Source organism: Andrena cerasifolii, chromosome 8, assembly GCF_050908995.1.
Source record: "Andrena cerasifolii isolate SP2316 chromosome 8, iyAndCera1_principal, whole genome shotgun sequence".
NCBI classification, from domain to species: domain Eukaryota; kingdom Metazoa; phylum Arthropoda; class Insecta; order Hymenoptera; family Andrenidae; genus Andrena; species Andrena cerasifolii.
The window spans coordinates 1,845,878-1,868,560 of NC_135125.1; the positions used below are offsets into that span (position 1 = coordinate 1,845,878).

A 22,683-nucleotide genomic window follows, 5' to 3' on the forward strand; every position below is an offset into this window, starting at 1 on the left:
AGATACGTCTAATGAAAATTATCTTATAGATACAAATAATATGTGTTTAACAAATAGTCGATGGTATCACTTGGCTCAAATTTTAGAAACTAACACACTTAGTGCATTTCCTACAGCTCCATCACCAATTATCACATTCACTGCTCCAGCCTCCCCCCAAAAAATTGGTCAACCTCGCCATAGAAATTTATGCAATACGGAAAAACTAAATAAAAAGCGAAAATCAGTAATTGGTAGAAATACCGCAAATAAGAAACGTATTTCAAAACATCGAAATTCTAATCAGTGTTCTAATAATGAATTATTTCAAATCAATAACGATTCCATACCAGATGACATCACCAAACTTGATTGGACAGCAAAAAGCATGTCCGCATAGTGTTATAATCCCAAAATTATGTACGAAAATGAAGCATCTATTAGTTTAGAAAAATTTGATGTACTATGTTTTAACTGTTCTGCTAAAAAATGGTCTGGGGAAAAAAATTCCAGTTTCTGCTGTTCCAGTGGGAAAGTAAAATTACCTGAAATTCTGCAGTTACCAGTACCATTACAAAGTCTTATTTTAGGAACTCATCCGAAATCTGAACATTTTCTTTTAAATTAAAGACTATACAATTCCACTTTACAAATAACTTCTTTTGGTTGCCATAAAATAAATCAGGATCCTGGATACATGCTCAGTTTTAAAATCCAGAGGCAAGTATACTATTTAATCGATAATTTATTATGTGGAACACGAAATTAAGCTGAATTTTTAAAAATTTACTTTTTAGGTCAGGAAAAAATAGACTGATAGAAGGTGTTCAATTTTTCAATTAATAGATCGCGATTTGATTTCAGACATCCAAAATCTTTTACACCAACACAATTCTTATGTAACAGATTTTTAATCTGCTTTAGACAATGTCCCAAGTGATCAGTTCGCAAAAGGTTTCAGAATTAAAATTACAGCCAAACGTAATTCAGTAGGGCAGCATAAAGGCTGTTTTAACGTTCCACTAACAAATGAGGTCGCCGTGCTACTAGATGGGAATGATTGCGGAAATCGAGATATCATCTTGCATAGTCGTGGAGGTCATCTGAAACGAATCAATGAACTGCATCGTTCATATGATCCATTACAACAGTGATGAGCAACCCGCGTGCCACATTTCGCCCGCTAGTCATTGACCTGCGGCCCGCCTGAACATTAGCGTAAACATCGGGATGAATTTTGCGCCAAAAAGTAGAATAAAATTACCCCTGTCTAATGTTGTACAATTATAATTTGCGTGTGAGCGCAACTATTCTCGAGAATGAAAATTTTAAAAAGTGATCGTCGTAATCGACTCGCAGACGAACGGTTAAATAATTGTATTAGAGTAGCAGTTTCGAATATCGCACCCAATATTGAGAAGCTCGTTTACGAGAAACAGAAGCAAGTATATCATTAAGTAAATTTCAATAGTTATTTAATTTCATTTAATTAGAAAAATATACGTACATATACCTGTTTATATTATAATATGTAGGTAGGTATATATTACTGTGTATATATTACTAATAAACAGTAAATAAAATTTAAAAAATGTTTTATTGTAAATCAATGTCAGAAATAATAAATTCATCCCATAAATGAAAATTCTTTGATTAGTATATTTATGTATCAACAGACGCGGTCGCGTCTGGAAGCTAATTCCCCTCCCCCCTCTACCCATAGGCACACTGAGCGACCATGCCTCTATACACGAATGCTAGCGAAATGGGTACGACCCTGCAGCTATTTTGGCCTTATTATCTTAGACATAGACATAGTTCCGGTGTTTTAACATGATCCAGCGAATAATTTTTTTTTTAACCTATTTGTCATTTTACTTAATGTTTCAAGCTGCTTTTCTAAAAGATAAAATAATTATTCTGAATTAATAGTTATCAAAATGATACTTTTTTTACGAGACGTCGCGTAGCGCTGGTACTTGACGCCAGTAGATGTCGCCATTTTCGTTTTACTTCTCACTTGACGCCAGTAGATGTCGCCTTTCGAGGGCAGAATCAACAGACGAAAAGCTTTTTCCAGAAATCTTATAATGTCACTCCTCTGCCCTACCCCTCTCAAATACATGAAAAGGTCGAGGGCAAAAAAGAGTATTATTTGTACTTCTACGTTAGATTTAGCTGTATGTAAGAAAAAAGTGATGAAATCCCCCCCCCTCCCCGCCCCCGTCATAAAAATGACTTATGTATGAAAGAAGCTAATTCCCTTTAATTCTCGAAAAAAATCAAAAAGTTCAGGTGCAAAGATTGTGAAATCAACTTTGCTAATTCCAATTGTATACAGATCAATTCAATGCTCAGATTTTCAGCTTCGGTTTTAAGTAATTAGCGGGCCGTTATATAAGAAAAAAATCCGCATCTCTCTTAATCCACTAATGACTTTGATTCGTTTAAATTAGTCTCTACCAAGTTTTTATTATCTTCGATCGTAAAATGATCTTCATACGGCCCGCTAATTACTTAAAACCGAAGTTGAAAATCTGAGCACTGAATTGATTTGTATACAATTGGAATTATCAAAGTTGATTTCACAATCTTTGCACCTGAACTTTTTTAATTTTTTCGAGAATTAAAGGGAATTAGTTTTTTTTTGATACATGAGTCATGTTTATGGGGGGATAAGCATATTCTGATGGAGAATATAAAGCTGTATAAAACCCAGTTAAAGTTGAATTTATTGAACTGAAAAACAAAACACGACATGGAACGGGGTAACACATTTTTGGGGCTGACAAAGAAGTTACCACGTGTAGTAACTTTTCAGGTTGTCCTAAAAGCAAAAGCTGCCTCCACAAAATATTAGATTTTTTTATTAATATTCAAAAGTGGTAACTTTTTGTTGGCTTTAAAAATGTGTTGTCTTGTTTAATGATATGTAGGGTTTTGTATTTGTTAGTAATTAAATTCAACTGTAACTGGGTTTTATACAGCTATTAATTCTCTTTCAAGATATGTGTATTAGGCACATACTGCAGTTTTAAGTTGATATTAAAAAGTAATAAACGCAGAGTGGTTCGAAAAAGTGGTAACTTTTTTGTCCGCTACTGTAGGTATGTACTACAACTTCCACCTTGTGTCATTCTACACATTAAAATATACAGGGTGCATCATCTAATATTTAAACTTAAAATATCTCCGTTGTTTTAACTGATACGGGAAAATGTCTCAAGAAAAAAATGATTGCTGAACAAAAAAACAACATATTATGCATGATTGAATTTGTATTTTTATTGGCTATAACGTTACAGTAATGAAAATAAGTAATCCCATTAAAAAAAATCATTGATGATCTTGAAATTTCGGGAAATATAACCTTGAGAAAAAAATCGTCTACGTCAGAATAATTGTCTCTCTGAAGCAAACATTTTTTCCTTAGACATTTTCTCGTATCATTAAAAACAACGGAAATATTTTAGGTTTAAATGGTAGTTGCAGGAACGTTGCCGCAATACTGGCGCAGCATTGCAGAAATATTGCAGGAACGTTGCCGTGCAATATTTCCACCGCAACATTGATGCAACGTTGCAGCAATAATTCTATGTCCGCCCCGTGCATAACGTTGCAGCAACGTTACAGCAACATTGCGCTGCAACCATGCAATATTGCAAGGTTGCTACAACGTTCCTGCAATGTTGTCGCAACGAAGTGTGCTGTAGGGACATGATGTAAGGATATAAGGTGTGCTCTTGCGCGGCCTTCCAGATTAGCCAATAACGTGCCCTTCACAAGATCCTCCATATTGCATTGTCAACCAATATGACAGTTGCATTAAAAACTGGTAACGTAACAGTACATACTGTTGCGAGTCTCGTCACAATATGTTTTATTATAGAGTGAAGTAGGTGCCAAGCAGCGCGATATCGGGAATCGATAGACAGTGACGTTTGAAAAGTCGTTTTAAATTTTACAGTAGCGCGCACGACAGAAGACCAAGCACGTTCCGTTAATGTATAATGTAAATGTACTGCAGCTTCGCTCGCACAGGCTCATTTTTTGTAGGGCAACTTTACCAATAAAAAATACATTTTTTCCAATTATCTTATTAACTTTATTAACAATAACAATTACGAAGCAAGATCGGGAAATATCAGTGGCCACGCACACATACATCTATTTCTGTTTACCAAAAGGATCTCTAACTGTTTTCAAACACTTTGGGCCTTATTCTAACTTCACCCTTACTTTTCTTTCCTATTACATTTGTGTGATCTTGTTTTAACTTCGCGCCGCTAGAGTTTACGCTACACGACGTTAGGTTAGTACATTATAAACCCCATAATGTAACTAGGCGGCCATATTTTAACATGGCGGAAAGTGGGGAGGACATACCTTATGTCCTTACATCATGGGTGGGTAGGGACTCCCTTAAACAAACTACAGATGTCACTACTCGACTAAAATCGTGTAGGTTTTGTGTTGGTATATTGCCTGTCTGTATCAGTGCTTTCAAACCTTTTTTGAGTCGCGACCATCTTTTATAATATTCAAATCACCTGCGACCCTCCTCTATATAAGGTAAGGTACTTAAATTTTCAAAATTCACAATGGCCGATTCAATATAGCGGATCGTATGTCAAACAATATTCTAATTTTCATAAAACTTTGGTCTAATATTCGTAACGTAGAGTTATAAAATGAATATTGGAAACTAAAGTAATATTTATGGTTTTAACAATAATTAGTTTCAATTTTGTGGAAACTGTGTATTCTGATTGAAAGAATATTTAGTTATTGGGGAAAATTTTTTTTTGAGTTTTTTTTTGTCTTACCCGCCTAAAATATGATGTTTGGTGAGAAAATGATATGTGTAAATTTTCAAAGAGATTGGACAACGGAAACCCGTGTCGCAATTGAGTTGAAGTTTTGAAATACAGTATTTACTCGTTAGCGGCTCGCTGGTCCGGGACCGGCGTAGAGCCCGTGTCGTGAACAGAGCCCTAATTCCGAGAGTTCGTTTCTCGCTTCTTTCTGGCCGAAGGGGCGAGCGAGATGGAACACTGCGTGCGCGGCGAGCGTGCGCGATGGTGGCGAGAAGCGCTTACCGTGAGCACGAAAACATCAACGCGTCGTCTGTCTTGTACCGTCCTCGCTCGCTTTCAGTGCCTTTCGCTCGCTCTCATTCCATCTCGCTCTCGCCTTCGCCGGACAAGAGTGAGACAGAAGTGGTGGGGATAGCGAAATGTCCGTATCGTGTACACCACACCGAGCCCGCAATGAGGAAATACTGTAATAATGATTTCTCAATATTTTTGCATTTTTACGAAAAGTTGTTTATCTAGCACAAATTCGCTACACAGTATCGGATTCTGTAGACATTGCTGAAGAAGAAACCATCCACGAAAAATGTCAGAACGGTTTTTAACTCGGACTGTTTGAGAAAATATCCAGCGGGAACACGAGCACGGTGTTTTGCCGCCTGGCGCAACTCGTCAGGGCCGTAGCTACGCGCAATCGACACGGTGCCCAGTATGGTGGTCTTTAGCTATAGGAATCAAACATTTTTTTATTTTTGGCGAAACTTCCGAAAACCGGTCAAACCCGATTGGGCTGAAATTTTGCAAATAGCTTCATTTTGCATAAAAATAACGTTTGCGAGAAGGATTTTTGGCGACTCGAATTTTTTTTTTACCATTTCAATGCCGTTCCCTACCTTACCGACAGAGTCGAGAATAGGATACAACAGTTATTCAAACATTCTCTTTATTATTCTCGCAACATTGTTTCTATCTCTGGAACAGGCGCACGAGTCACGGGCCCAGCGACCGCGACTGTCAACACCCACAAGATAGGTGTGATAAAAAATAAAACAGCGCCTTCTCATCCTGATCCAGGACCTTCGATTCGTACATGTGTTTAAAAAATCCTGTACGCAAAATTTGAGTCAAATTTAATAAGGAGAATGCATTGAAGCTTGGCCCCGTGTAAACTCACATCGGTTCGCTACCATGCTTTACGCGCCCGCGAGCGGGCGCGCGCCCCCCGCCCCAAACTAACCCAAAACCAATACTAATACCCAGTATCAAGCTGATATCTCTTTCTAAGTTGATCTCTGTTTTATAGATTTTAGGAGATTAATAAGGAGAATGCACTGAATAACTGTTGAATCCGATTCTCCGCTCTGTCGGTAAGATAGAGAATGACATTGAAATGGTAAAAAAAAAATTTTCGAGTCGCCAAAAATCCTTCTCGCAAACGTTATTTTTATGCAAAATGAAGCTATTTGCAAAATTTCAGCCCAATCGGGTTTGACCGGTTTTCGGAAGTATAGCCCAATTGTATATTACTTCCAACAATAAACTCAAAATCTTTGAATTAAGCTTAGCATATAAAGCAACGTCTAAGTCACGGCAGTACGTAAGCCAGCTACCCCAGGTGCAAAATCCAGTCATCCATTTAGTGACCCTCACTGGTTTTTCCCTGCGAATGACCTTTTATTGTAATGTAGCGGCTTCGTCGCTAGCTCGCCTTCGCCAGTAAGGGATAATTGTACCGTTTGGTGTAGGTAGGTACTCTCGGGTTTTTCACCGTGGGCTGGAATGACTCAGGCTATCGCCGCGTTACCTATCTGGCAGACAGACTCGCCTAGGTAGGTACTTTTCGGCGTGCGGAAGTGGATAACTTCCGCTGCTCACGCATTTTCGCGTCAATTTTTCCCGCGTGTTTCCGGCGTCGCTTGAGGGACACGTACCTGTGCGAGGGCTGTGTAAACAGCCCCCCAAAGGTGACGCGAGCTCTCAGTCTTGTACTAGTCCTCTAAGGTACTGTGTCGAGTCATTTACTATATAATATACTTGTAAAAGTATATTATCTGGTTCTTGGACTGTGTTAAAACAGCGCGCATCGCTAGTTCGCGGTGATATAAAGGAGTGTGATGAAATAGACTCTAGCGTGTATTCTTTTCATTAACTACCTCAGTAATAAAGGAAGCCTGTACCTGACCTTCGCTAGTAACAGCAAACGTCGTCATATTGAAATAGAAAGTGAATTTAGGAAAATGGAAAGGAGAAATTCTAATACAATATATTTGCTGGAGCATGACGAAAGTCAAATTATTAGCTCAAAACTTCCTAGTAATAGACAAGTTTTACGTGTATTGTTTTACAATTTGCGAAAAATAAAATTGGAAACTTGACCAAGTGCCGTGATGGTAATAAAAGAAGTGGAAGTGTTTTGGGAGAATGCACGTATCCCCCTACCTAAGACAATCGTACAATAGTATTACAAAACTAATAGCGTTGTATGAAAGTTTGCGACTATTGCACGGGTCTCAAAAACGCTAAAATGAACTACAACAAAACAGAGTAAAAAATTTCTTCACTCAGTAGACGATCTTTTTGATATCGCTCATAGTGATGCATTAACCATGATGAATATTGAAAATGACAAACTTTTTCTATTAAGGGGGTCGTCTGGTGTGATAGGTCCAAAAAATCAAAAAAATTCTAAATTGCTCCTATAACATCTGTAGAATATGTGAGTAAAAGGATTTTGCGATATTCGACGTCGTTGGAAAGTTAGCCGTAGAACGAAGCGCCACGCCGTATGCGCCGAGCCGGGTCAGAGCTCCGGAGACTTTGTTATAATATTTCGGCTTATACGCTGAATTCCTTTGTCGAATGAGACGCTATAGCAGAAATAGTAACAGTTAGCTTAGCCTTGACTTAGTGTTCAAGCAGCGCAGTTCACGCACAGTATTGAGAGTGACATATATTACGAATATGATGGATAAAAAAGGAAGTAAATATTCTACTGCATATACTGATCGCACCAAGAAACGAACGTTTCGTGGTAATCAGTATACGGCCGAGCAAAGTACGGATTTTACTTCAACATCGGCGAAAAAGCTTTTAGACACTAAAGAATTCGACGTGACAATTTTTTTCAAATTTCGCTTACTGCATCTTGGAATTTGCAACTGTATTTTCTACTATATCTTCAGCTGTAATATGCAAAAAATGTAAAGGTGAAGTGGATTTCGAATCGTCAAATTTTCGAGGCGCTAGTTTTAAAAATTTTATGACGTGCAAATGTGATTCGCCGCTAGTGATTAATTCGTGTCCGATGATTAAAAATGCAGCTGAAATCAACTGTCGCTTCAATTTTGTGATGCGATTGTTAGGGATAGGTCATGAAGGACTGAATATTTTCTGCGGCTTGATGGATATGTGTCAAAGTATTAGTAAAAGTGCATACTACGGGTGTTTAGAAAATATTCACATAGCATCATCTGCCGTTTATAAAATTGTATTGTCCCAAGCTGTTGCCCAGGAAAAAGATTTTAATAAAGAAGCCGGAGAGCCAGAAGATGCATTTTCAGTTTCTGGAGACGGCACGTGGAAAAAGCGTAGATTTTCATCTTTATTTGGTGTCTCTACTGTGGGAATATGTATCTAGGTTGGATCGCTACGGCGTCGAGTCGGGCACCGAGGCATAGACACCTCGGGCCCTCCGCGATATGCGTCGCCGTCTTGATGACGGCATTTGTTTGGATAAGGACGCCCGGTCCTTAGCGCGTGACTCGTCGTCCAGAGATCGAGAGGCAGTCCGGCGACGAGGTGTAGCCGAGTAACATCTCCAAAATATAACAGATACTGTGGGTTTTTCATTCAGCTTTATCATTTCCCAATTCCCATCTCCCACACTACATTGATTGGAAAATATTCGAACACAGTTCTAGATACGTGTGTAATGAGTAGTTTCTGTGGTGCATGCAACTTGTGGAAAATAAAAAAAGAGAGTGATCAAATCAGTTATGAGGAATGGTATGCCTCTTTTAAGGACGAATGCACTATAAATCACACCGGCAGCTCAGGAAAAATGGAAATTGATGCCATCGTCACAATGTTTTCACGATCCTTACCTAAATATGGTGGGAAATACGTTACATACATAGGTGACGGTGATAGCAAAACTTTTACTAGGATTTTGAAAGCTGAGCCATACGGAACAGAATATCCAGTCAGTAAAAAAGAATGTGTTGGGCACGTAGAAAGAAGGATGGGGTCGCGGCTCCAAACTGCCAAAAAAAAAACAATAAAGGGATTGGCCGCAAGAGATCTGGCAAATTAACTGATAAAGTCATAGGCGAGTTAACGAAGTATTATGGGTTGGCAATTCGTAGGCATGCAGATTCCACTGAAGAGATGAAAAAAGAGATATGGGCAACATTCTACCACAATTACTCTACAGATAATAATCCACAGCACGAATATTGCCCAGCAGGTGAAAACAGTTGGTGTAAGTTCAGGGAACAGATTTTCATCACGACCAGGCGCCATTGTCAGAACAAGTGCAGAATGTAATCAAACCAATCTACGAAGATTTATCAAGAGAAGATCTATTGATCAGATGCTTGGGAGCGGAAACTCAAAACAACAATGAGTCGCTCAATTCGCTCATCTGGACCTTTGCACCGAAACACCTTCATTCTGGCCCAAAGATTGTTGAGATTGCCTGCTTATTGGCTGTGATTATTTTCGACGAAGGGTTCCAAGTAATTTTGAAGACGATGAATACATTGGGTTTGCAAATTGGCTGCAATGCTGAAGCCTATGCTCACTATCGCGACAATGCATTCACCGGTTCGAGCGATGCTCGAGTAATTTGGCAAAAAAGCCAGGATTGATATCAGGGAGGAGCAAGCGACTTTGTGGGACTTCCAAGAGGCAGAGGAATTGCACTTTTCAAATTGGCTAACACGATATCTTAAAAACTACCGAACCGAATTCGCTCAAATTTTGATGGTATGTTCAGTACATTCATAGTTCCAACCCGTACCAGAATCATTGTCATATCTGTCATAGCTTTTTTTCAAGCTAAAAAAGTCGAAGAAAATGATAAAAATCGTAACTTTATTTTCAAAACTGTGCCAAACATAAAATTTCCAATATTTTGACTTCATTCTGATACCGGCTATAACCACAAGTCTACAAATTAATGTGCCGTTTGACTTTTTGATTTCAGATGAGCAGGACTGCCGGAATCATGTCAACCGTCGACCAACTTATATTTTAACTTCAAAACATTCTGAATAACTGTTCAAATGTTAACAAATATATAGTACACATTCCACGATATTGTGTTTTCATGGTTCGTAAAAAAAAATTCTCCAAAAAGCGAAAAAAAACCGGCCGCCACATAAGACGACCCCCTTAACTCAAAGACAAAAGGGGAGACCAGGATCAATGATTGGAGCAGATAGAAATTTAACAGAAAGGGAACAGCGGAAAACAATTCGACAAGAATGCGGGTCATGCGGCTAGTGAGTGTACAAACAATCGGAGAGCGGGAGTTCCCCCAGGGCTGACCGTGCCGCCCAGTGTGACCGCATCCTTTTCCCCCACGCTGCCACGGGGTCCAAGAGCCTCTCTTCAACGGCCGGGGCCGAGCAGGGAGGGACGACTTGCCACTTGGTCCGGAGGACCACACCGTCTACCTTGCACGGCCCAGGAAGACGGGCCTCCTCTCAAAGGAGGAGAGAATGGCTTTGTATGGCCGGCTCCTCATGGTACGCAATGGAAAAATGCTAGGTACCATGCTTATCTGGCAAAGGACGGGTAGAGAGATTGCATGTAATTATTACATATCAACAAAAAGAAAAACTCCTGGAAGTTTCTGCGATAGTAGAATCTACTGGTAAAGAACAAGCGTTAGCAATATGCGAAATGTTAGAAGATTTGCAACTAACAGATACGGTACAAGCGATTTGCAGCGATACAACTTCTACAAATATGGGACGATTGAAAGGTGCTTGTGTTATTTTAGAGCAAATGGTCGGGCGAGATTTATTGTACTTTCCACGTCGTCACCATATGTATGAAATTGTTTTAAAAAGTGTGTTCGAAGAAAATATATCGAAATCTTCAGCTCCTGAAATACCATTATTCAAGAAATTTCAAAAAGCTTGGCCAAAAATTAAACAATCAAGTTTTCGGTCAGGTATAGAAGACGATTATGTTAGTGGAAAGCTCCAAGACATACAATTAAAATTGAACTTCTGCTTCAATACTATACAGCCGAAGCAACCAAGAGGTGATTATGTGGAATTCCTCGAATTAATGATTATTTTCCTTGGTGGAACTTGTCCCGAAGGAAATCGTTTTCATTTTTTATACATTGAAGCGTGGTTAAATGCTCCAATTCCTGAAAAAGCTCCGCATCAGGATTAAAGATTTGTGCACAGCTTTATGCATAACAAGAAGTTGACAGAAGTGTGAATCTAATAGGATTACATAAATTTGCGATATGTGCAACTACGAATCGGTCTAAATCGTGATTGGAGCGCGCTCGAAGACCGAAATGGGTATAACTACAGCCCATCAACCGATTCATTATTCATTATCTCTCCGATATTCAGAGAACGAACAAGTCTTGAAATAGCATTTATAATTAGCATTCTGGGTAGCTCCTAAAACGGCTCCTGGACAACGTGAATCTTCCATCTCAGGTTGTTTCAGCCAACTCCTGAGCACCGTGGAAGTATTTATCTCAGATCGTTTTAATTAACGCCTGAGCACCATGGAAGCAATTATTTGGAACAACTCTCTCTCTCTCTACCACTAAATTCTAACTCCTCATAAATCCAGATCAAGCAATCCGATCAAATTCTATCATTGCCTAGCCATTAAGGTCAATTCCTGCTATATCGATCATAGGTATTCTTTCTCTTTGTACCGACCACGAGTCGCTGTTGGATTGTTGGTAACACAAAAATGAATTTGGTTACGTATGAGAACCGCTGACAAAAGCAATAAACCAGAGGCCAGCGGGCCCATGGGTCTGTTAGGGAATCCTTATTCTAACTGCAAGGGTAAGAGACAGAACGCAGGCCTGTCCCTTTTTAAGTGGACAACGGACTTTTCGAATTGCCTTTGCGTTTTCTCTTCACTTCGAGTCTTGCCTTCAGCACGATACGACGTCCTTCCGAGCTGAGTAAAATAAACTAGAGTTTATAAAGAATATACTGTTTTACACTTTATTTCATAACCCATTTCCAATAGTCGCAACCTAGATCAACCAATATCATTTATTATTATTTATGTTCTATATCGACCAAACGTCAATTAGTATTATTTGCGTTCTATATCGACCAAGCGTCATTCATTTACTATTATTTGCGTTACTATTGTTTACGCCATTTTATAGTGACTAAAAGGTCATTAACTTTGTTAAATAGTTATACGTAGACAGTGTTCTTAGTGAATTAACACTATTAAGAAAGATTCTGGTTCGTGAAATTCATTTCTTTAATGCGCGCCACTCGGGCCTATCCCGAAATCCTGTAACTCGCGTCAACGCCACGCCTAGAAACGTTACACCGGCGCACGCACGTTTGGATGTGCTGGAGAGTTGTCTGATTCTGTGACCGAAAAAAGAATTGTTCTGGTTTATGTACTGTTACGAAAAAATACCCGTCAGGTAAGGAATTTAAAGTATTAGATGAATTTTGTGTAAAGTAGCGTTAATATGCATCATGTATACTGTACAGCTGAGAAAGAAGTCATAAAGTTTTTGTCACTAGAAAGCAATACATTTTTTCTTTCACTTTTAGGTAAGATGACATACTGAACGTCGCTTTAAGATGGCATACTATGTCATCTTACCCCACAGCGCCTACGTATCAGAATGAAGTACGATTGCTGTCAAAAGGAAGAACACATGGGATGGCTTCAGGCATCCAAGAAGTTTAATGTACCACAGGCCACACTTCGCTGTCATTTCGCAAATCTTGATCGCTTCAAGCCAATCTTTCACCCAGAAGTAGAACCATCTTTATTTTAAAAGCAGATTTTTTAAGTTTACCACCAGTAACATAAGAAAATTGGCTTACCAGCTGGGAGAAAGGATGGGATTGGACCTCAGATTTGACAAGTCTAGTCAAATGGTCGGTTGGGATTGGCTGAAAGGGATTAGAGAGCGTAATCCCAATATCTCACTGAGAAGTCCTGAGCCGACGTCAGCTGCAAGAGCGAGGGCGTTCAAAAAGCCTAAAATAATGTAATAGAGAAGTTGGTGACTGACGAAATCATTTCACAACACCGGATTTACAACATGGACGAGTCTGGTCTTAGAATTAGAATCTGGTTTTAGCACCGTTCAAAAGCCTACAAAAGTATTTGTTCTCAAGGGAAAGAAGCAAGTTGGTGCTCTAAGTAGTGCCGAGCGTGGTGAACATGTTTCATTGGTTGTCTGTGCTAATGCCACTGGGAATTTCGTTCCACCTGTATTAATAATACCGAGAAAAAATCACAATGCAAAATATTTTGATGGCGCACCGTCAGGCTCTTGAAGCTGTGCAGTGATAGTGGGTGTATGGTGGGTGAACTGATTCTCAGATGGATGAAGCATTTCCTTAGCTTCGTTGCTTCTACCTCAACAATCAAGGTTTTGCTAATCCTCGATGGCCACGTCACACATGGTCGAAAATCAAGAAAACCTACCCAAAACATAAAGGTGACCTTTGATTTGTACAAAAATGGGTATACTAAGGTTTTCGAGGTCACTGATTACGAATTTGAGGTAAAAATTACAAAACACCAAATGGCGGACGCAATATGGCGGATCGCATATTAGAAAAACATCAAATTTGGTCTAAACTCGGTATCCATGAGTTTTCGAAGTCGCTGATTACGAATCTGAAGTAAAAATTGCAAAACACAAAATGGCGCACCCAATATGGCGGACGCGCATATCTCATAAACATCCAATTTGGTCTAAACTTGGTATCCTGGAGTTTTCGAGGTCGCTGATTATGAATTTGAGGTCAAAACTGCAAAGAAACAAAATGGCGGGCCGCATATGACAAAAACATAAAATTTGGTCTAAATCTGGTATCCTGGAGTTTTCGAGGTCGCTGATTACAAATCTGATGTCAAAATTGCAACAAAAACAAATGGCGGACGCGCATATCAGACAAAAATAAGATTTAGTTTAAACTTGGTATCAGCAGCTAACAGCCGTCGCGAGTGGTCAAAATGGGCTATCTAGCTGAACAAAACTCAAAATTGAAAGTGCTTAAAAAAATTTTTTCACCACGATAAGTGCAAGGTGGATAGTAGATAAGAATCAGAGCTGTTCGTGACCTTTGTTCATTTGTCCAATGTAAACAATGCATCCCATAGTGGGCCAAATAGCAAGCCTAGCGACGAATAATTGAAAAATTGGATGTTGTTAGTATCGGAAAATTTCTATTTCAGCTTTGTCTCAGGTAGCCGGTGACTATCTGCTTGTCATAAAATAATGCCCTGGCACAAGGGTTTTCCCGTATATTATAATCCCGTATAATATTTTTCTGCCTGCGTCAGTATCTGTTTGTGCGTTTTGCTGTGCGGATCGCTGAATATATTCTTATTTTGTGTAGTTTGGAATAGTTTGGTAGAAATATTATCGCAAGGTAAGGAAACATGTCAACGTATTTTGTTTGAAAATTCTTTCCATAAGCTCCGAGTAGCAATAACTTCATTTTCATTACACATATTATAGCGATTCTAGTTTTTCTGAGAATGTAAAAGTCCCGCAATTCACGGATCAGCGTGGATCTGCTGTATTTTTCCCCCCTACTTCTATTGTTCATCTTAATTTCTTTTTAACTAAAGTTAACTGCAAAGGTCTGCAAACAATTAATATATTACACTTTTTCAGTTGCCATGTCCCTATCAAGAAGAGAACTATTTGAAATTTGGCGTAAGCAGGGCATGATACATAAGAACTCCGCAGTTTTGTCTCATGTTCTAAACAAATTATATTTAAGTGAACATGCGGAAGACCCACACTACCAGCATGTAAAAATATCGTGGCAAACTTAAACAGTAATTTTACTGATAAATGGAAGAAATGTAGTCGCTCGTTACAAGTATTTAGCATGCGATATAACAAATGGCTGGATAACAAAGTAGCTATTACACTTACCAGAAAAGTAGTTCGACCATCATGAAAGTTCGATGATGTTAATAGTGAGACAAAAAGACAGAGAACCTCAGCTTTGGTAGAAAACTATAGTTCACAGGAATTGTCATTTCCGGCTAGTGCCAGTTTCAGAAAGACCGAAAAAAGGGATGCTGCTTTAATGGTCAAAACTATTACAGCAGATTCTCCAAAGAGAGCAATAAGGATGAAAAAAAATATTCGCATCAACAACAGCATCAGCTTCAATTAAATATACAGCAAAATATGCTTTGGCTTTATATGTAGATGGACGTTTTACGAAACACATATACATTTTTGTGCTGTCAAGTGTCAGTCAAGGTGCACACGGTTTATCTCGCTCCCGCTGTTATTCGTATTTTCTTCCAGTGGTTCCATCTTTTCGCTAATCATTTTGTTACAAAGTGTTCGTCGTGTGATCATAAGGTGCTAGCCGCCGTTTCACTCCTCTGTCGCTATTATAAAGTGTTAATTTTAGTGATTATATTCCTTCTTTCTTCGTCTCGATCCAATTTACTAAGCCGTTACGTCTATTGTTTCGTAGTTTTTGCCCCTGTTTTTGCATCGCTGCTCGTGTCGTCATTGTCTCCATCGACTTTACCTACATACGACGAAGGACATCTTTTGGCAATCGCTGTATTCAGCTAGCTACTTCACCGACTGTATCAGCTGTGTACTTAACAGGTTGAATTCGCCCAAATAAAAGTCATTGTGGGGGATTTAAAAAACCGTGTCAATATCGTCTCTGCCTCGCATCAGTCTCTTGTTACGAGCAAAGGATATCAAATCTTGAAAACAAGATCACGACCTTTCCTAATGATATGCTTCCTCCGTCGCAGGACATTTCACGACGTCTTGACAGTCTTGCTGCTGCCAACAGAGACTTCGAACTTATCATCACGGGTATCCCCGAGGTGCCGAACGAAAATCTGCAACTGACTATCTCTAGCGTTGCCGCGGCCAGAATTAGGACTAAACCGAATATGGCTTGGCCCATTACGTTGCGGTTTTTAACTACCTTCACAAGGGACGCGTGGTTGATGGGCAAGAAGAATCGGAAGGATCTCTGGGCCTCGGATATACATCCCTCGTGGCCGAAGACGCTTGTATTTATCAACGAACGCTCCTCTAAAGAGGTGAGACGCAGACTTGCGGAGGCCAAGGCTTTGGGCAAAACCCACCACTGCAGTTACGTGTGGATGAAGCGGGGAATTGTCTACGTTAAACCGAACGAGAATTCGCGGCCGTTCAAATATTCCTCGCCGCAGCAGTTTGCTCAAATGGTACAGATGGGGCAGCAAACTGTTTCTAATAACTCCAATACGCCGGATATCTCCTCTGCGCCTCAGCTCTCTTCTACTGGTCTACTGGACGGCTCGTTGCAGGCTCACTCCTTTCAGCTTCGGCCACATCATTCTACAATTTCTGCAGCACACTCTGCTGCAACTCTCCCGCATCCGCAATGACGATCATCGCCTGGCTATCTGATTCGCACGGGATCCTGCTTACGGCCGGCTCCTGCGATATTGTGCTCCTGGTCTACGTCATGCGGCCCGCACAGACCACTGCTCTCTACTCTTGCTTCTGCAGCTTTAACCGATGCCGGCTCTACCGTCCTGTCAACGAGCGACGCATCGCTTACTAACATTATATCTGCGTACACGAACCACCTTGTGATTGCGCATCTCAATTTACGGTCTCTTACCTTGCATTCCACGGATATTGTTGACCTGCTTGCGAAGTACAATTTTGATGTCGTAGCTTTATCCGAAACTTGGTTGCACGAGGGTATTCTCTCTTCATTCCTGATAATTCCGGGTTACACCTTACTACGCGTTGACAGGCATTCTGATCTACTCCGCCGTGGTGGCGGTATTGCAGTGTACGTTAAGACCAGTTTTCGCTATGACATTGTGTACCGATTATGTACAACTGTGATCCGCTTCTTGATATCGCTGGCATTCTATTAACATTTAACTGTACTCATGTTTTAATTCTGGCAGTATATCGCCTTCCAAGTTACCACATTGGGTGTCTTGACGCACTGCTCAGCTATCTACTTGACACGTACTGCAATGCCGATCACCTAATCTGTCTGGGTGATTTTAATGTCAATATGAACTTGCCGAACAATGTGGACACTAGGCTCCTAACCCATTTTATGACTGTTCTTTCTCTCAAACAAATTATCTCTCAACCTACGCGTATCATTAAATCATCGTCAACGCTTATTGTCCTTATTATGTTATCACGAGATCTTAATCCGGTCGCGTGTGGCTTGTTGGATGCTAGTCACATCAGCGACCACGCTTTAACTTACGTTGTTCTTGATCTTCCCTCGTTGTCGCGCTCGCCCCAATATCTGCTACGTAGAAACTTAAAAGCGATTCCGATCGACGAGTTCAATTCTGCTCTCCAGTGTATTGACTGGTCTCCTCTTTACGACACTCCCTCTATTGACGATAAAGCGAACTTCCTTCATGCGCACTTATCCTCACTCTTCGATCGCTTCGCGCCTATTGAACGAATCCGGGTAACCAAACCTCCATCGCCGTGGATGACGTGTAACGTACAAAGGTTTCTTAAGATGCGTAACAAAGCGTTGGCTAAATTTAAAAGATCCCAGAGGGCACTACACTGGTCGAATTACAAAAACCTACGTAACTTATATACACGCGCAATTCGGTCAGAAAAACGGGCCTTGTTTCTTCAGCTGGCTACTGCTCCGTCTTCCTCCAGGCAATTCTGGCATCACATCACTCTTTCTAGTCTGCACTCTCCCCGACGACGTCCCTCCTCTTTTACACCTCTACACGACCCTAACCGTATAAACAACCACTTCCTTGACTCACTCCCTCAGACCAGCGTCCCGTCTGAGCTTGTTGCTAAATTTCTCTCCTCCTCTACTGCCAACAGCTTCTCCTTCTCTCCGTTTTCTCTCAACGACCTTTATCGTGCGCTTGAAGACATCAAACTTACATCAGCTGGTCCTAATGATATTTCTGGCACAAAGGTCCTCTACTGTATTCCTCACTGTCTTGATCCGATTCTCCATATCTTTAACTCATCCTTATCCTCCGGTGCAGTCCCTTCTATCTGGAAACATGCAATAGTTCATCCTATTTCAAAAACCACCGTTTCTTCCAATGCTCAGGCATTAACCTCGCTTCGTCCTATTTCCTTAATCCCGTTCCTGTCGAAACTTCTCGAGAGGCTATGCTGCGGGCAACTGCAGCACTTTGTAGAACAGTGTGGTGTCCTTCCGCATCACCAGTCAGGATTTCGACGTGGGTTCAGTACCGCGACTTCTATGCTACATATTTCTGATAACATTCTGCGTGCGCTGGATTCTCGCCACCTGACGGTCGTCACGTCTCTGGATTTTTCTAAAGCCTTTGACACGCTTGATCACGACCTGTTGATTGCCAAGCTGCATCATATTGGCCTCTCTTCTCCCGCGCTTAACTGGTTTCGCTCCTATCTAACGGATCGCAGTCAGCAGGTCGTTGTCGTTAATGCGCGTGGCCCTCAGTACTCTTCCCCGCGATGCACCCGGAGTGGTGTTCCACAGGGATCTGTATTAGGCCCACTTCTGTTCCTTATACACGATAACTTGTGTAGTATTCAAATCGAACGAAATAGAGTTTTTTTTACATACACTCCAAAACCAGATGAAAAGTTTCAATACTATTAAAAAATCTAGAAGGTGGTTTCGACAAAGAAACGGTTTCAGCCAAACTCCAAAAAATTAAAATAAACAGCATAAAATTCTTTTCTGTACATAAATTCCAAACAAACAGCTCTCTAAAAGAAGGCAGGAATCTGCCAATTTATTCAGTTCAATTATCCACGAACAGTAAAATAAAGCATTCCCTTATATCATGGGAAAAGATATTGAAGAATGACAGAATTCAATGTAAAAGATGTCAACGTATCGGACATGTCGCGGTAAATCGTAATTTAGGGTACTGATGTGTAAAATGTAACGTTCCGTACAACCCAGAAGAGGGTCCCCTCACCTTATCCACAAACATGACATATAAAGACGCGGAATCGCGCCCCTTTTGTGTTAGTTGTGGTAATTACGACTCCCTGCCTTGTATAGAGGTTGCTTAAACATTAAAGAATTATAGCAAAGAAAACATAATTAAAAAAATTCAACTTAGAGCGGGTAAAGAAAAGAAAATACTAGCGACAAACAATTAGGGTAAGTCAGGGTGAGATGGTCATACGGGAGAGATGGACAGTGGCAGTATTTCTTAGAAGGAAACGCTAGATGGCGCTGCGTCCACGTGGGTGTGGGGAATGAGCTGCCCCCTCCTTGCGTACTGTGCAGGAGTGGGGATCTGGCAGTTCGTGCGTGCGTCGCCATGCAGGTTCACCCCAGTCTGTTCTGACTAGCCTTTGGAAACGTCTGTTTCCAGAACGTTCGATACAACGTGCTACCACGTGTTCAGCGATACGTTCGGTCGCATAACTGCGACACTGCCACTTCGTTGGCTTTCGCCCGTTGGGCATTTTGCCATTTTGTTGGCTTTCGCCCGTTGGGCATTGTTGTGTTCAATATACGACCCCACCTGTTTGGTCGGTTTAGCTCGATGTCGAGCAATTTCGCGTGCATATCCAGTGGTTGCACGCGACTGCAATAAAACCCCTTTGGTTACACCAACGTGCATCTTCTGTTTGTCCTTCCCATCCCGAACACGTGTGCGGTAGTAGGTCCGCATGAGAGTGGAAGGTATTGTCTCCTCATCATTTACCTCCACCGGTAATACCAAAACCTACATGGGTACAAAGTGTTATAGACAAGCAACATTCTTAGTTAAAACTGTTGGAATAGAACGTTTTTAAAGGTTTGTAAATCCACCGTGAAATTTAAGCTAGTGCTTCAAAATGTTTGATCTATATTTTGGCCACCTTGTTTGTGTTATTTATGTTGAATATTTTTAGTTCTCAAGATGTATTTTCGATAGTGTATTGTTTACAGTGTTTTTAACCGTAAAGTATTCAGGGTTCCGTTTGTTAGTCTAAGTGAAATGGGAATGATCATCTTATCAGGGCTTTAAGGGAGAGATGGTGAATATTATATAATTTCAGATATTTTGCAGGCTGGTTTTGTAGGTATAACCTAGAATGGTCCTCGCAATGATCCCGGTCCATCTAATATGGTCTTTACTAATTTGAAACAGAATGTACACTTGAATCAACCAAGTACCACGGGTCTTGCTGCTGAAATTGATGAAGAACGTACGCCAACCCAAGTTTTGGAAGATATCGTTCCTGTGCCGCTCAAAACTTCCCTACTCAGGGAATCGCGTCAAACAACTGGGAAAATTATTAACGTCACAAACACATATTAACACTCGAATAATGAGTGACAGGGCAAAGGCGGAAAAATAATTAAAACAACAAAAGTCCTCTAAGAAAATAAAATTTGGCAATAAATGTGATTTCGTTCAAGAGTCTGCCTTTGACATTAATAATTGCAGAGGATGCGGAGAAAATTATTTTGAAACGAAGAAAAAAAGAAGACTGGTTAAAATGTAAGTTATGTGGTTATTGGGCTCATGAAAATTGTACAGCGTTTGACACTATGTGTCAAACATGCGGATTAGACGACTCACAGCAAAAGCCTAAAGAAGTTTTGAGCGGGCAGAAACAAAAGTGGACGAAAACTAGAATGGATCTGTGATAACTAGGTAAGATCCACAACTTGTTAGCCTGAAAGGTATATATGCCCATCTTTCCCGGACATTAAGGGAGAGATGGGCAATGGCACTTTTTTTTCCATTTCTGAAATTTGTGTATTAAATAATCATTTTTCGTTCATTGATATTAACGGATATGTAGACAAAGGATTGAACTTTTGTTCTACGTCATTTTCGCTGCTATATTTCAAATAGGTTGGCTGTAGGAGGCTCCAAACGAAAATATGACTATCTCACCCGGACTTACCCTAGACAAAACCAAACATTTCTTACAGCATCATAAGGTGAATGTCCCAATTTCTGCTCATGTCCCCATTTCTGCTCATTTCGTATTTTTCTTATTATTATATGCGTTACGTTTGTACTATAGTTGCAACAAAATAATTCTAAATTATTTGAACATTTACGCGAGTGTTGCACGAGCTTGGGGCCAATCAAAGTGCAGCATATGCAACGAAAAACTTTTAAAAGGAGAGACTCGTGATTTTTTGACCGTGTTTTAGCTGGTTGTGCTAAGGCACAACGTCGCTATTGATATTCGATAATTGGGCAGAAAATAGTTTTTGTAGCAAAATTTCTTATTTAATAACAAAAACAGATACCGCATTGTGCTCTGGATGTAAAATTTTAGTAACATAACCTCACAATTCAATATATGCTCTAACCTCTATTTCTACTCGAAGGCATTTTATTTTTTCTTTATCATTATTTTATGCTTTACTGTTGTGTTATAAAACATCTCCATAAAAGATGTAACTTATTTTAACCTGAAAAGGCAACATATTATGTGAGCAGAAATTGGTACGAACGGTGAGTAGAAATACGTACATCGCTATTTTTCATGAGCAGAAATACGGATATTTAGAGCATTGTATTTAATTACAAATTACTAATACTTAAGCATCTTGAAATAACTTCCTTAAATAGTTTTTGAATTGGTTGATTTATTATTAAAGAATTAATCAATTACTCTGCAAATTTTGATCACAATACAATTTTTTACACCTTCTTTATAACGAGTTATCTCTTACATGAGCAGAAATTGGGACATTCACTTTAGTTGCAAAAAATAATCTCACAAGCATCTCAGATTCCCAAGCTTCAAACATGAATTCCCCTCTAACTCACCCTTCGACGGTAGAGGAAATAAAAAAAGTAATCTCAATAATGGAATGTGTAGAATCCAATTCTTCAAAAACCAACGTAATTGCGGAATCGCTACGCCTAAACTTTTTAAGCAGAAATCTAGAGACGCGGCAGCGTCTCGAAACCAAGTACATGTTTCAACACCCTGTATATGTCGAGTGTCGCTCCCGCGTATCTTTAACTCGTAAACCGGCTATTTCAACCTTACCTGAAATTTAATTCATTAATGTCTCATCGCGCTGGCAATATTTTCTGAATTTAAAGGCATTTTTCTTATGTAAACTGCATGTAAGCTTTCGAATGAGACCAAATTCGATAAAATCGGTCCATGCATGACAGAGATATCGTAATATCGTCTCATGGATTAATCGGAAACGGTAAAATTTTTCTTCTGATTTTCCTTCAATCAAATTTCGTCCAAATAATACGTATACACGTTATACGCACACCTTCAACCAACAGAAACTAACACATGTTTCGTTCGTCGACTCTCGGGAGCAGTCGGCAAGAATCGTCGTCTGCCATTGTACATATGTATATATGTATACCTATACTATTGAAGTATAACCTACCAAGTGTCAATCAATCATAACCTACCAAGTGTCAAATAAGGTAAGTTGTCCAAATTTGAAATGTCGCGAGTTTTTACACCACATAGGAAACTGAATTATTGTCTGAATTAACAAGGTAAGTCGCCAAAAGTTTGTAATAGACATTTTATGTAGAGTCGCAGACTTCAGTGGGACGCCTATTGGGCCCACTGAGTTTTTAGCGTGCTGCTTTTATTCCCCGTCTATTTTTTTTTGTTTTAGCGGGCAGCGTTTGTTTCGGTTTTTATTAGCTAGTAAGTTTTATTTACTTATTTATTTGT

General features: G+C 39.9%; 1 protein-coding gene across 7 annotated transcripts in view; it reads right to left on the bottom strand.

Moving 5' to 3' along the window:
* The window catches only part of Tlk (Tousled-like kinase), a 262,049-nt gene that overhangs the window by 69,020 nt on the left and 170,346 nt on the right, over positions 1-22,683 (bottom strand). The window lies entirely within an intron of this gene.